This window comes from Bufo bufo, chromosome 4, assembly GCF_905171765.1.
Source record: "Bufo bufo chromosome 4, aBufBuf1.1, whole genome shotgun sequence".
NCBI lineage: Eukaryota > Metazoa > Chordata > Amphibia > Anura > Bufonidae > Bufo > Bufo bufo.
Window position 1 is genome coordinate 292,767 of NC_053392.1, and position 15,470 is coordinate 308,236.

A 15,470-nucleotide genomic window follows, 5' to 3' on the forward strand; every position below is an offset into this window, starting at 1 on the left:
ATCAACAACACGTCTGTAAAGCGTCCTGTCCTTGCCGGCGTGGTCGTGGTAGGAGGAGGATTACTTTCACCTCTTCCCCTGTTAGATTCCCATTGTGCTGTGACATCCCCCTTATACGCTGTGTAAAGCATACTTTTTAACTTGTTTTGGAACTGCTGCATCCTTTCCTACTTCCGGTAATTCGGTAACATTTCAGCCACTTTCTGCTTATACCGGGGGTCTAGTAGCGTGGCCAACCAGTACAGGTCGTTCTCCTTCAGCCTTTTTATACGAGGGTCCCTCAACAGGCATGACAGCATGAAAGACCCTATTTGCACAAGGTTGGATGCCGAGCTACTTATGTCCCGTTCCTCGTCCTCAATGATCTCACTGAAGGTATGTTCTTCCCCCCAGCCACGTACAACACCAGGGTACCAGATAGGTGACAACGAGTACCCTGAGATGCCTGCTGTGGTTGGTCTTCCTCCTCCTCAAAGCCACATTCCTCCTCTGACTCCTCTTCCTCAGACTCCTCTTCCAGCGTTGCCGCAGGTCCAGCAAGCGATGCTGATAAGGCTGTTTCTGGTGGTGATGGTGACCACAACTCTTCCTCTTCACGCTCATCTACGGCCTGATCCCCCACTCTTCGCAGGGCATGCTACGGGAAGAAACCTCCTCAAAAGGACGCATGAGCCTACAGGCATTGCACATGAGCGTCCAGTAACGTGGCAAAAAAATTCCCAGCTCCGCAGAGGCTGTCCTAGCACCCCGGTCATACAAATACTCGTTGACGGCTTTTTCTTGTTGGAGCAGGCGGTCGAACATTAGGAGTGTTGAATTCCAACGTGTCGGGCTGTCGCAAATCAAGCGCCTCACTGGCATGTTGTTTCGCCGCTAAATATCTGAAAAGTGCGCCATGGCCGTGTAGGAACGCCTGAAATGGCCACACACCTTCCTGGCCTGCTTGAGGACGTCTTGTAAGCCTGGGTACTTATGCACAAAGCGTTCTACGATCATATTCAACACATGTGCCATGCACGGCACATGTGTCAACTTGCCCAAATTCAATGCCGCCAACAAATTGCTTTCGTTGTCACACACCACTTTGCCGATCTACAGTTGGTGCGGAGTCAGCCACTGATCTACCTGTACGTTCAGGAGTGCTGATCCGGTGTGACTCTCTGCTTTCAGGCAAGTCAACCGCAAGACGGCGTGACATTGTCGTATCCGGGATGTGGAATAGCCCCTGGGGAGCTGGGGGGGTGCAGTTGATGTGGAGCAAGACGCAGCAGCAGAAGAGGACTTAGCCGAGGAGGTTAGCGAAGAGGATGGAGTAGGAGGAGTAGAGGAGGTGGCAGCAGGCCTGCCTGCAAGTCGTGGCGGTGTCACCAACTCCTCTGCAGAGCCACGCATTCCATGCTTGGAAGCCGTCAGCAGGTTTACCCAATGCGCAGTGTACGTGATATACCTGCCCTGACCGTGCTTTGCAGACCAGGTATCAGTGGTCAGATGGACCCTTGCCCCATCACTGTGTGCCAGACATGCCATGACTTCCTTTTCCACAATAGAGTACAGGTTGGGGATTGCCTTTTGTGAAAAAAAATTTGGCCGGGTACCTTCCACTGCGGTGTCCCAATAGCTATTAATTTTTTGAAGGCCTCAGACTCCACCAGCTTGTATGGTAAAAGCTGGCGGGCTAAGAGTTCCGACAAGCCAGCTGTCAGACGCCGGGCAAGGGGGTGACTCTGTAACATTGGCTTCTTACGCTCAAAAATTTCCTTGACAGACACCTGACTGTGGGCAGATGAGATGGAACTGCTCAAGGCGAGAGGCGGAGTGGCGGGTGGTTGAGGGGGGGCAAGGAGGACAGCAGTGGTTGACGTGGCTGAAGATGCTGGACCAGGAGGAGGATAGTGGCTTTGAGTTTGTGTGCTGCTTGTACTCGTCATTATGTGTTGATCCCATAGGCGTTTGTGATGTGAGATCATGTGCCTTCACAAAGCAGTTGTACCTAGGTGGGTGTTGGACTTCCCACGACTCAGTTTCTTTTGGCACAGGTTGCAAATGGCATCGCTGTTATCAGAGGCAGACACACAAAAAAAATGCCACACTGCTGAGCTCTGCAATGACGGCATTCTGGTGGTGGGAACAGCATGAGTTGATTGGCGTGCTGTTTGGCTGACCCCGGGTGCCGATACATGCTGTCTGACTGTGCCACTAGCTCCTTGCGACGACCTACCCCTGCTTCCAACTCGTCTCCTCCTCCTCTCTGTCTCCCCATTTGAACTTTCCCCCTGTTCTTCTTCTCTTCGAGCAGGCACCCACATGACATCCACGGACACATCGTCATCATCAACCGCTTCACTTGTATCTGACAACTCAGCAAAGGAAGCAGCAGCGGGTACAACATCATCATCATCATCACACCGTACGCCCATGTGTATAATGCTGCCTGACTGAGACATATCCCTGTTATCTACATCCTCTGGCAATAATGGTTGTGCATCACTCATTTCTTCCAACTGATGTGTAAATAACTCCTCTGACAGATCAAGTGAAGCAGCTGTGGTGCTAGTGTTGGTGGTGGCGGCGGGCGGGCGAGTGGTAACTTGAGAGGTGCCCGAAGCTGAGCTGGAGGAGGATGGTGCGTCAAGGTTCAGAGCGGAAGCTGTAGAAGACTAATAATAAATTCTAGAGAAGCTCCACCAAAAAACTACTGGAGCCCAGCCTATCACTTACCAGCTAATCAAAAAGGAATAAATCAATAATGAATCAATCAGGCTGGCTCACAGTATTTTTGCATACACAAAATGTATTATCCCAATAAAAGTATCATAAAATGTTAAAATATTGAACATGACCTTATTTCATATCAACATATCTGCGTAAATACATATAGATGCATATAATGCGGAGCTCACGCATACATCTATATAACTGGAGTACTCCAAATAAATATGACCTCTTTGCTTTCAATGTTATCGCCTATCTGCAAACATTTAACCGCTAGATAATCGTACGATTTTACCAGTAGAAATACCAGTGGGTATCTCGCCTTCCTCCCGTGCTTGTTCACTGCCGCCTCATTCGCAGTGATCCCTCGTGTTGATCTACGTGGCGTCCCACGTGATTAGCCAGGGAAAGGGTTCATTGGTCGATAATATAATCCAATTGGGTTAGTCGAAATGGCGGAAATCGATGAAGCAGAGTTTGATCGGTATAGAGTTCAGTTCCATGCAGCAAAGTTATTGCACTATGTAGGACATGCCGGCATAGGCGGATCAGCTGTGATGGTATTTTGAACTGATGTCCCTTGGTGCCGGTATTGAACTCACCACCTTCGAAAAAATAAATTCGATGGAATAATCGCAAAGTCCTTTTTGCAGTATTAGAAAAAACGCATAGAAAGCTGGGTCAAATTCACACTAGACGCGTTTCGGAACACAAGTTCCTTCCTCAGTAGTAGAATGTGAAATGCTGAATGAAGACCTGCTGGTCATGCCTTTAAATACCCTATTTGGGCATACTACAATATATGAACTGGATTCCGGACCGTGCAGTAGCAAGCTAATTGCTAAATGCACGCCCACAATCTCTATTTCGGGTGTATATAACAATACTTCTGGTATATAAAAATACAAGATAATAACCTTTTTTAAAAAAATACTTATTATAAACCATAAAACGCAGACCTTTAAAGACTCAACAATACAAAAATACAAATATTCTAATTAAATCGCAGACTCCAGAGATCTGGGGAAGGGGGGAAAGATGCAGAGGGAGTCAATGCGCTGATACACAGCCTGGCATTGACTCCCTGTGCAATCCAACCCAATTCCCCCTATAGGAAACCGAAGATCTCCATCTCCGAGTTTAATCCTAGGGGCATCAAAGACCCAAACTAAAAAATCTTCTTAGATTCTTGTCTGGACATTTTGGCCACAAAATCACCCCCTCTCCAGTCTTGCTTGACCGATTGAATAGCCATATATTTCATCTTGCTGGGGTCACCTGCATGGTATAATTATTTTTTTTTTTTTTAAACATTCTCTTTTTATTATGTTTATCATCAAAAAAAAAGTGTATAAATACATATACACTAGATCTTTGGAAAAGACAGGACCAGTGCAACTGGTCAATAAAGCATTACATCGTAAGTCACAAGTATAACCTATATCATAATTAAGCAAAAGGGTCTTCCGACCTAACTTATCATGCATTGTGAATCTTGCGAATTCTTATACACTTATGATTCCAAAATTTGTAAAAAGGAAACAACAACATAAATAAAAGAAAAACATAAAACAAAAAACTAAAAGTCGAGTAAGGTCACTCGATTAGCGAGCTTTACATGAGCTTAAATCAAAATACTGCAGTATGTTATGTCTAATCTCACATCACTTTCACCTGATCAGAAACCTACAGGAATTGGCAGTAGGGTCTAGCAGGTTGACTCCTAGCTTTTCTTTTCTCAAGGTAATCTCGTGCCCCAACTCCCTAATTCCTAGTCAGGGGGGGGGGGGGGGGATCTCTGAACACTCTGATCGGGATAGTTGACCCTTCTCTGTTTCAATATGTGACAACCATGGTTGCGAAGTGTTCAAAAATCCTTGCCTGTTATGAGTCTCCCAACTCGCCAACTCCTCCATTCTACACAGGTGGTTCATCTTCTCGTACCACATGGATACGCTTGGCGGATCGGGAGTTCTCCATAGCACTTGAATGAGTAACTTGGCAGCCATAATCATATGTGTCTGTAAATTATCTTTATGGGGAGTGAATTTGCCTTCGGGCTTCCATAACAATACTAGTGGAGCAGTGAGTGTCAAGTGACCTGGGCATATCCTGTTCATGATGTCCTCCACAGTATCCCAAAACTGCCTAATTTTCGGGCAGGACCACCATATAAGGGAAAGGCTGCTCAGCCCCTCCAGACACCTCCAACAGTCACTTGATTTACCTAAGTGAATTTTGTATAGGAATTAAGGAGTGCGATACCATCTAGTGAGGGTTTTAAGTGAATTCTCTTGCACCCGGAGAATCCATGTGAATGTGACAGAATGAAGGATCTACTAGATTCTTCCAGACTTATATCTAATTCCCTTTCCCATTCTCTCAGGTGAGAGGGAGGCGTATTATCTCTTTTCTCTAAGATCTGCCTATATATCAGTGATAGGCCCTTAGGTGGTAATTTTGGTAATAAGACCATGGTCTCCAACCAAGAGGGATCTGTCATCGGGAGGTGTTTAGATGACTTAAACTTCCTTCACGTAACCTCAAAATCCCATTTTTGTATATCAGTACCCACTTTCGGTGGTTCACCTCGGAGGGATTCATAAAAATCTGAGGAGTTGGGCAACCTCGAGAGATCTCCCAATTTGAGCTCAGAAACTGAGTCCCATATCGGGTCAGTCTCCATAACCCTGTCAGAGAGAACATAAGGCAATGCATCAAGAGGAGTTACTGGGGATAAACGACCTTTACTGAGGTTTAGCACAGGTGACCTCTGGCACCCCTTAATAGTGCTGTTGGTAATAACACTTATGAGCCCCAGGGAACCTGATGTAGGGGGTTTGTGCCAAAGCAAATGTTCACCTTGTTTCCCCATATCTTTAATCCATCTCAATTGGGTGGGGGTTAAAGAAACTGTGATGGCCTCGGACTTCTCAAGATTGATTTTAAAGTTGGAGATTTCCCCAAAGCTTCTGAAGGTGTCTAATATTCGCGTCATAGCTTCATTAGGGTTGGTGACCATAAGTAGCAAATCGTCAGCAAAAGCCACCATCTTATGTGTATCACCCCTTAATTGAATTCCTCTGATGTCAGGATCCTGTCTAAATTTCAACAGTAATGTTTCTAGGACTAGTATGAACAGAGTTGGGGAGAGGGGACAACCCTGCCTAGTACCATTCCTAATAATAAAAGGGTCAGATAGGGAGCCATTTACGAAAATGTGGGCTGTGGGAGCTGAATACAAGGAGAAAATAGCTGTTACGAATACCTCTGGGAAGCCAAACGCTAATAATGTGCTACGCATGTAAGACCATCCTACCCTGTCAAATGCCTTTTCGGCATCAGTCCCCAGTAGGATTAAAGGCATGTTTTTCTTCCTGGCATAACAGACCGCATTTACCACCCGGCTAATATTATGCTTACCTTCTCTGCCTGGCACAAATCCTACTTGCTCCTCCCCCACCAGTCCAGGTAACAAACCGGCCACACGGTGGCTTAGCGGTTTAGCCCACCATTTTAAATCTGTGTTAAGGAGCGAAATTGGACGATAACTACCACACGCTTCTGGATCTTTCCCCTCTTTGGGAATAATAGTGATATTTGCCACCTGGGCCTGTGGAGGAAGAGCTGAACCACAAAGAAGGGAGTTGCAAAGCTTAGTAAAATACTGTATCAGTACATCCCCAAATTTCTTATAATATACTATAGGGAGACCACCCGGTCCTGGGCTTTTTCCTGATGGAATGCTATGGAGAACTTTAGCAACTTCATCATCTGTGAACGGTTTTAGCAGATCCGTTTTATCACTGGCAGACAAGGTAGGCATAGCAATGGATTTTAAAAAGTCGTTAATGTGGGTTTGCAGGGGAATATTATCACTAGTTTCAGTCCCACCTTCGTCCTCCAGATTATATAGAGAGGTGTAAAACCTACAGAATTATTTCGCAATTGCCGGGGTAGAAGTTAATCTATGCCCTTCCTTAGATTTAATTACCGGGATAAAGGATTTATTCCTCTGGGTCTTTAACAGGTTCGACATTAATTTGGAGCCTTTGTCCCCACGCAGTGCCTGAAGTATTTTAGCCGATTTAACGTTCAGTTTATCCTTTAGTTGAGACCTTAGGGATTTTAGTTGGTTCAGTACCTTGTCGGTCTGGGCCGTTTTGTGTAATTTTTCCAATGTGGAAATTTGCAAGAGCAGGGAATTTATAATCTGTGTCCTTTGTCATTTGACTTTAGATCCTAAGCTAATAAATTCCCCCCTTACTACTGCCTTGTGGGCTTCCCACAAGATCGGGCTCGAAATCTGAGGGGTATCGTTCAGACTAAAGTAATCTAAGAGTATTTTATTAACCCTTTCCTTATGCGCATTTTCCTCCAGTAAAGTGGAGTTCAACCTCCAGGACCAGGACTTCCCAGGCATGTCCCTAATTTGCAGCTTCATGCTCACAGGGGCATGATCTGAAATCGTGATAGACCCTATGGAGGCTTCCATAATCACGGGTATAGCACTGTTAGTTAGAAATATATATTCTAGGCGCTGGTAAGTGCCGTGGACCTTAGAGAAAAAGGTAAAGTCCTTAACCTCCGGGTGAAATAATCTCCACACATAGACCCACGTCCGCCAGAGCCACTTGAAATCTACGTTTTTGTTTCTCTGATAAATGAGGGGTGGCAGACGTGGAGTCTACCACATGATCCAGTGTGAGATTAAAATCCCCACCTAATATTAAGATTCCTTCAGCGAAAATTTTCAAGGATTCTAACATCTGAAGAAGCCATTAATTTTTTTTCTTATTAGGGGCATATATAGCAGCTAGGGTGACTAATGAGTTTAGGACTTTCTCCTTAACAAATATAAACCTGCCATTGGGATCTATCAATTTCGCTGTCATCTGAAATGGGAGGTTTTTACTGAAACCAATGGAGACACCTCTTGATGTCGATGAGTGAGTGGCATGATGCCATTCTGGAAAATACTTACTAGTCATATTGGGAACATGGTCGTGTCTGTAATGCATCTCTTGTAAAAACACAATATCAGGATTTTCTTTTCTAAGTGTATGGTACACCTGACTACGTTTCTGTGGTATATTCATTCCATTCACATTAAGTGAGTAAAGTGTGATGTGCGCCATATCAATGTATCTTAGTACCTTCACCAACCTCAAATCTGATGGCTGTGAACCATGTAACTCGACTCAGAAAAACTAAATAAAAAGACAATAAAAAAAATATTAACAAGGTGAAAGGGCATAAAAGCCCCATAGGCGCTACAAGGCGCAGTAGAGCCATGACATACTGAAGATAAGAGATTGGGGAGGGGACATAGGTAGAGACTTCTAGAAAAATCTAGATATTCCACTCACCCGATCTCTTAGATAAAATCATGTAAGCTGACCAATTAACTTAAACCATCTAAGCTTAGGAACTGACAGGCGGGATGTAGAGACAGGAATATTGCTAGCTCACCATCTCCTTAAGGCATGAGGTGATGCTAAAACATCAAAACCGCTCTCTCAACTCCAAGGCATGTCATTTTAAACATATGAGCGAAATGCTAGGAATGTCTGGGTTTGAACACTTATGAACGGTGGCAACTTTGAGTTTCAAACAGTATAGTGCACACTTATAGTGAGGAGGAGATAACGTAGCTCACTGGAGCTAGAGACAGCAGTGAGGAAATCTGAACCTGAACACGATAACTTCAGGAATAAGCAACTCAGTCCCCTGTCAGCGGCTTCTTCTTCGGATGCTTTTGCTTGGACATAGCTTGCCAAGGTGTCGGAGCAGTAAGCTTGGGTAGCTTCTCCATGTTGGCAGAAGGGAGCCACGAAGGGATATCCAGCGGGGAAATCTCAAGAGCCTCCCAAATCTTGGGAAGTTCATCTGGATGGCGAATAACTATCTGTCGGCCGTTGATTGTGGTGCTAAGACCAAAGGGGAAAAGCCACCTCATGGGCAGCCTCCTCTCCCTCAATTCAGCCGTAAGGGGTTTCAATGCCTTGCGCTTAGCCAGGGTGCTAGCAGCCAAGTCCTGAAACAGCAGGATTTTGTTCCCTTCAAAGATGACTTCTTCCCTCTCTCTTGCTGCTTTGAGTACTGCAGCTGTATCAAGGTAATTCAAGAGGGCGCATATGGTATCTCTAGGCGGTTCACTTGTAGCAGGCTTAGGCCTAAGCGCTCTGTGCGCTCTTTCAATGGTGATGTTATCAGCCCGCTCTGCTCCCACAAGTATGGCGAATATCTGCCTTACACTGTCCATCAGTGCTTCCGCCGCTACAGATTCGGGGATGCCCCTTATCCTCACATTTCTTCTTCTCCCCCTGTTCTCTTGGTCTTCCAGGTGGAGATAAACACTGTCCACTTGGGAACTGAGGGATCTCATTTGATTTTGAAGACCCTTGCTCTGTTGTATCACAGCTGTCTGAAAGTCCTCCAGCGCCTCTACTCTTTGTCCCACATGCGTTACCTCAGTTTTAATGGCCGCCAATTCTGTCAGCACCGGGGACAAGGCTTGAGCTAAAGACTGCTGCAGGGAATGTTGCAGAAAAGCTCTGGTAATCGGTGCAGGGTCCGGATCATCAGGCAGATCTGAAGGAGCGCTGGAGCTGGCATCATCCGACTCGATATCTAGGGCAGCCGCGTTGTCCTTAGCCGCCGCCATCTTCCCTCTAACTGCCGGAGACGCTGCCTTCTTATAAAGGTATTTGTTCATGTCTCCATGAGTTTTCTTTGCTCTAGCCGCATGCCCGACATCTCCACTTCTCTCTTTGCGGAGTTTGCCCATATTTAAATCGGTCAGGGCTTTGAAAAAGCTGTTAGATCGGGTGATATGGTGAGGAGCTCAGAGCTCACACATCTTCACCATGCTCAGTTGGCTCCGCCCCCCATCTGCTTGGTATAATTTGAAGTGCTTAGATAGTGGATGTGTTTCTGACTGTTTCCTAATGTTATTGATATGCTCCACGATTCTAGTCTTAAACATTTATTTTGTGCGCCCTACATACTGCTTTGGGCATGGGCATTGAATTATATAGATCACTGCTTTGCTGTTACATGACAGTATTTCTTTAATTTCCCATTTGAAATTATTGGTGGTTGATGCTATCTCCTTTGTGTTCCTGTCAAAGTGGGTCTGTCTGCAATTGTGGCAGCAACCACATCTGAAGAAGCCTTTCAGGTTGGACCATGGAGTTATCATTGATTTTATTGGATTCTTCCTTATTGTCGGAGCCACCTGAAGTCCCAAATTTGAAGCCCGGGTGTAGACAATTGGAGGATGGGCGGGAAGTATAGGGCCCAAAAGCTTATCTTCTTTTAATAAATGCCAATGTTTATAAATAATGTTATTTACCAACCTATAATCTTAATTGAATGGCCGTCATATCTTCCTTTTGGGTAGTATCAGGCACTTCCTTAGGTTTAAAAAAGGCCGCTCTGTCCAATTGTCTCACTCTTTGTATGGAATCTTCAAGTAACTCATTAGAATACTGTTTCGTCAGTAATTGTACTTTCATGTATTGTGCCTCTACTTCAAATTGCTCTTGTTCGGTGCAATTTCTTTCTAAACGCCTAAACTGGCTAAAGGGAACATTTAGGAGCCACCTCGGAAGGTGACAACTCCTGTTAAGGATAAAGCTGTTTTTGGCTACAGCCTTTTGGTATGTACTGCAAACGAAGATTTCTAGTGTCTTTTCTATCTGTAAATCTAAAAACTCCACTGTTTGTGAATTAATATTCGGTGTCAATTTCAAATTAAGCCCATTATTGTTAGGCTCATCTATAAACTGTAATAGAGATGAATGTGATCCTCCCCAAATTAACAAAATATCATCAATGTAGCGCCGCCATAGGACCAGGTCCGCCCCAAGGGTTGGATTGCACAGGGAGTCGATGCCAGGCTGTGTATCAGCGCTCCCTCTGCATCTTTCCCCCCTTCCCCAGATCTCTGGAGTTTCTGAGTCTGCGATTTAATTTGAATATTTGTATTTTTGTATTGTTGAGTCTTTAAAGGTCTGCGTTTTATGGTTTATAATAAGTATTTTTTAAAAAAAAGGTTATTATATTGTATTTTTATATATCTGAAGTATTGTTATATAAACCCGAAAAAGAGATTGTGGGCGTGCATTTTGCAATTAGCTTGCTACTGCACGATCCGGAATCCAGTTCATATATTGTAGTATGCCCAAATAGGGTATTTAAAGGCATGACCAGCAGGTCTTCATTCAGCATTTCACATTCTACTACTGAGGAAGGAACTTGTGTTCCGAAACGCGTCTAGTGTGAATTTGACCCAGCTTTCTGTGCTTTTTTTCTTATACTGCAAAAAGGACTTTGCGATTATTCCATCGAATTTATTTTTTCGAAGGTGGTGAGTTCAATACCGGCACCAAGGGACATCAGTTCAAAATACCATCACAGCTGATCCGCCTATGCCGGCATGTCCTACATAGTGCAATAACTTTGCTGCATGGAACTGAACTCTATACCGATCAAACTCTGCTTCATCGATTTCCGCCATTTCGACTAACCCAATTGGATTATATTATCGACCAATGAACCCTTTCCCTGGCTAATCACGTGGGACGCCACGTAGATCAACACGAGGGATCACTGCGAATGAGGCGGCAGTGAACAAGCACGGGAGGAAGGCGAGATACCCACTGGTATTTCTACTGGTAAAATCGTACGATTATCTAGCGGTTAAATGTTTGCAGATAGGCGATAACATTGAAAACAAAGAGGTCATATTTATTTGGAGTACTCCAGTTATATAGATCTATGCGTGAGCTCCGCATTATATGCATCTATATGTATTTACGCAGATATGTTGATATGAAATAAGGTCATGTTCAATATTTTAATATTTTATGATACTTTTATTGGGATAATAAATTTTGTGTATGCAAAAATACTGTGAGCCAGCCTGATTGATTCATTATGGAAGCTGTAGAAGATTGGGTGTCCTGTGTTAGCCAGTCAACTATGTCCTCAGAACTTTTCAAGTTCAGGGTACGTGGCCTCTGAACACTGGGCATTATTCTAGGGCCAAAGGAAATCACAGCACCACGACCACGACGGCCCCTGCCGGGTGGCCTGCCTCTGCCTGTCATTTATTTTCAGATTAGTGGTACTATGCGTGCAAGGTACTGTGCCACCAGATATGAGTGGTGGCACTGGCAGTAGTGGGCACAGTACACGCTGTGGGCCTGACACACACGCTGGCAGTCAAGTGCAATTATATTACAGAGAAAAAAAAAAGAAAAAGCAGACTGATGTACTAGCCCTAAAAAGGGCTTTTTGGGGTGCTGTCAGGACGCTGTCCTTACAGCAGAGATCAGATGAGTCTTTGAGGACTGGAGTGGACACTGAATGCACTGGCCTAGCTATCGATTTCCCTATTCCCCTCTCACTAACACTGCAGTTTCCGATTGAATCTAAGATGGATGCTGTCCAGGAGGTGGGAGGGTCTGGGAGGGAGGGTCTGCTGCTGATTGGCTGGAATGTGTCTGCTGACTGGGAGGTACAGGGTCAAAGTTTGCTCAATGATGAAGTATAGGGGGCGGACCGATCATCGCATATTTTCACCCGCCGCGGCGAACGTGAACAAGCGATGTTCGCCAGCGAATAGTTCGGAACATCTCTAATGGACAAGTGGTGTAATTACTATTAGAAGAAATGTGAACTTGACCTATATATTTTTTACTGAGAGATCATTAAAAATACAGTTGTGATTTTGGGCTGTATATATGAAAGATATTTATACTCTCGATTCTAGTATATAGACATCCCATAATCAGCCAATAGGACAACATGAGGCTTAACATCGATACAACTGATACGATATGCATGTATTTATAAGTGTGTTTCATCTGTAGCAAGTCCTGCAGACTCATTGGATCTAATACATATATTGATATCTAATTGATATATATGTGGTAATAATATTTTTATTTTATTACTATCTTTTTGTGTTTTTATTTCTTGTTTTTAAATAGTATGGAAATGGATGCAAATGTTGCATAATAAATGCTTGTATAGAGGGTACATGATGATTTCAGATGAGGAGTGCCTGTCTTTGTTACATTCTATTTTCTAATATTGACGGGGTGAATCAATTTGACAGAGCACCATATTGATAATTGCGGGGAGGTGAGCCGCTATACCTATTTTTTCAGAACATCAATTTCAACTATCAAGTGCTAGCAGCCGGACCCACTAAGCAGAGGATTCATACTTACCTGCTTCTCCTCGGCTTGGTCACATGCTCAGCTGCAGCCAATGACTGGTGTCTGTGGTGACGTGGCTTAAGAAGTGTTAAATGAATTTTCTTTACCAAGGAAGGATCACAATGTCATCTGAATTTAAGGTTAAAGGAGGTAATTTCTCTTTGTTCTTATATAAGAAGATACAAACACAGTGTATGGAGGTGCAGCAGAATGGCTGCAGCATTTTATATAGACAATCTTGAGGCATATTACAACTGGTTTGAACTAGTTTTAACAGCATATTCACAGTTTGAAAGACATTAAGGATAATTTGTAGAAAAATGCCTGAGGAGAACAAGACCTGTTCCAGCTGTCCACTGTTATGCTTATCTCTAGTTTCAAGGCGGTAATGATCTATGTCTCCAGGGCCTCTGATCTCTTTATTGCATAGACCATACACCTGCACATAGAGGTGAAACTCAAAAAACATCGTGCAAACCTCACTCATTTCAGTAATTACAATAAAGTATATTCTAGAAAACACAGTTAATTTTAAAATTTCCCCAACAAGAAGTATGTCACTGCTGAAGCCAGTCACTGGCTGCAGTGAAGCATGTGACCAGGCCAGTACTGCGGTGGATGTAAACAGTGCGGGAACCAGAAGATGGAAACACCAGAGGCAGCAGAATGGAATAAGTAGGTTAGAATCCTTAGCTTAGTGGGTGAGCTTCAGGCAGTTAGTAATACATCATTACCGGAGAGGAGTGTATATACAGACACACAGATATAGTTATATATAGTTCTCTCTCTGTTTACACACACACATTATATATATATACATTATCAAGAGAGGAAAATGTAGAATTAAGAGTACACCGCTTGATATATCATTGATAGCAAGGGAAAGCATAGAAACTACAAGTGGAATACATCAATAATACATGCGCTGACATCACCTCTGTGGATCAGTGTGACATTGCAGGAGGAGGCAGAAGAGGCATAGTCTCCGGACCCTGAAAACAAACTGAGCATGCTCCCAGGAGTACTGGGCTGTGAATGATGATGTCATGGGTGTAGTGGGCGTGGAGCAGTGCTGCTGGGAGGGGCTGTTTCATCACAACTGACACGCCCATAGCCAGGATGAGATGGAGCAGGAATTGGAGGCTGCGTGGGAGAAATGAGGAAAGCTCAGCTTTCACAAGACATGCTTCAAGGTACTCAGCCTTAGTCTGTTATATGAGAGACCGTTCCAATGATAGTTTTGCTTTTCATAGACTCGGAAAACCCCTTTCATTCCTGACCTTTACCCCACAAAAACACTTTATTATAAAACTATGTGAAATAATGTATACTGCAAGAAATGGTCCTGAGAAAAAAGATATTTGGATGCTACAAGATTTCTTCTAGGGACTGGAAGGTTCAGGAAAACATTGATGAACTTTTGGGGTAAGGTCTCTTCTAAGCTTCCTGTCATTACCTGATGATCATCTCACCGTCAGGTATCATCATGGACGTTTTGTTAAAAAAAAAAACATTAGCCATTAAAAGTAGTTTAATTTTTTTTTTTATTGTTTTGTTCTTATTGTATTTCCCTTCTTCCAAGCAAGATTTTGGTTTCTCCTCTGTGTGATTTCTCCAAGTTTCAAAACATGATCTTCCCTATATGGAACATCACAATGAGTTCTTTCCTATGTGAATTCTCTCATGCTTAACAAGATTTGATTTACTTGTGAAGCATTTCCCACATAGCAGGCATGGATATGGCTTCTCTCCTGTGTGACTTTTTTGATGTGAAACAAGATGTGATTTTTTTGAAAAAGATTTCGCGCATTCTGAACATGAATACGGCTTCTCTTCTGTGTGACTTCGCTCATGTTCAAAAAGACGTGATTTATTTGTGAAACATTTCCCACATTCTGAACATGAATATGGTTTCTCTCCTGTGTGAATTTTCTTGTGATGAACAAATGCTGATTTGAATATAAAGCATTTCCCACATAGTGAGCATGAATATGTCTTCTCTCCTGTGTGAATTCTCTCATGTGAAATAAGATGTGATTTCTTCAAAAAAGATTTCCCACATTCTGAACATGAATATGGCTTCTCTCCTGTGTGAATTCTCTCATGCGCAATAAGAGCTGATTTATTTGTAAAACATTTCTCACATTCTGAACATGAATACGGCTTTTCTCCTGTGTGAATTCTCTCATGCGTAATAAGCGCTGATTTATGTGTAAAACATTTCCTACAATGTGAACATGAATACGGTTTCTCTCCTGTGTGAATTCTCTTGTGCCGGACAAGCGATGATTTGTCTGTAAAGCATTTCCTACATACTGAGCATAAATATGGCTTCACCCCTGTGTGTCTTCGCTGATGTCGAACAAGATGTGATTGATGTATAAAACATTTCTCGCACTCTGAACATGAGTACGGCTTCTCTCCTGTGTGACTTCTCTCATGTGTAATAAGATGTGATTTACCTATAAAACATTTCCCACATTCCAAACATGAAAATGGTTTCTCTCCTGTGTGACTTCTCTCATG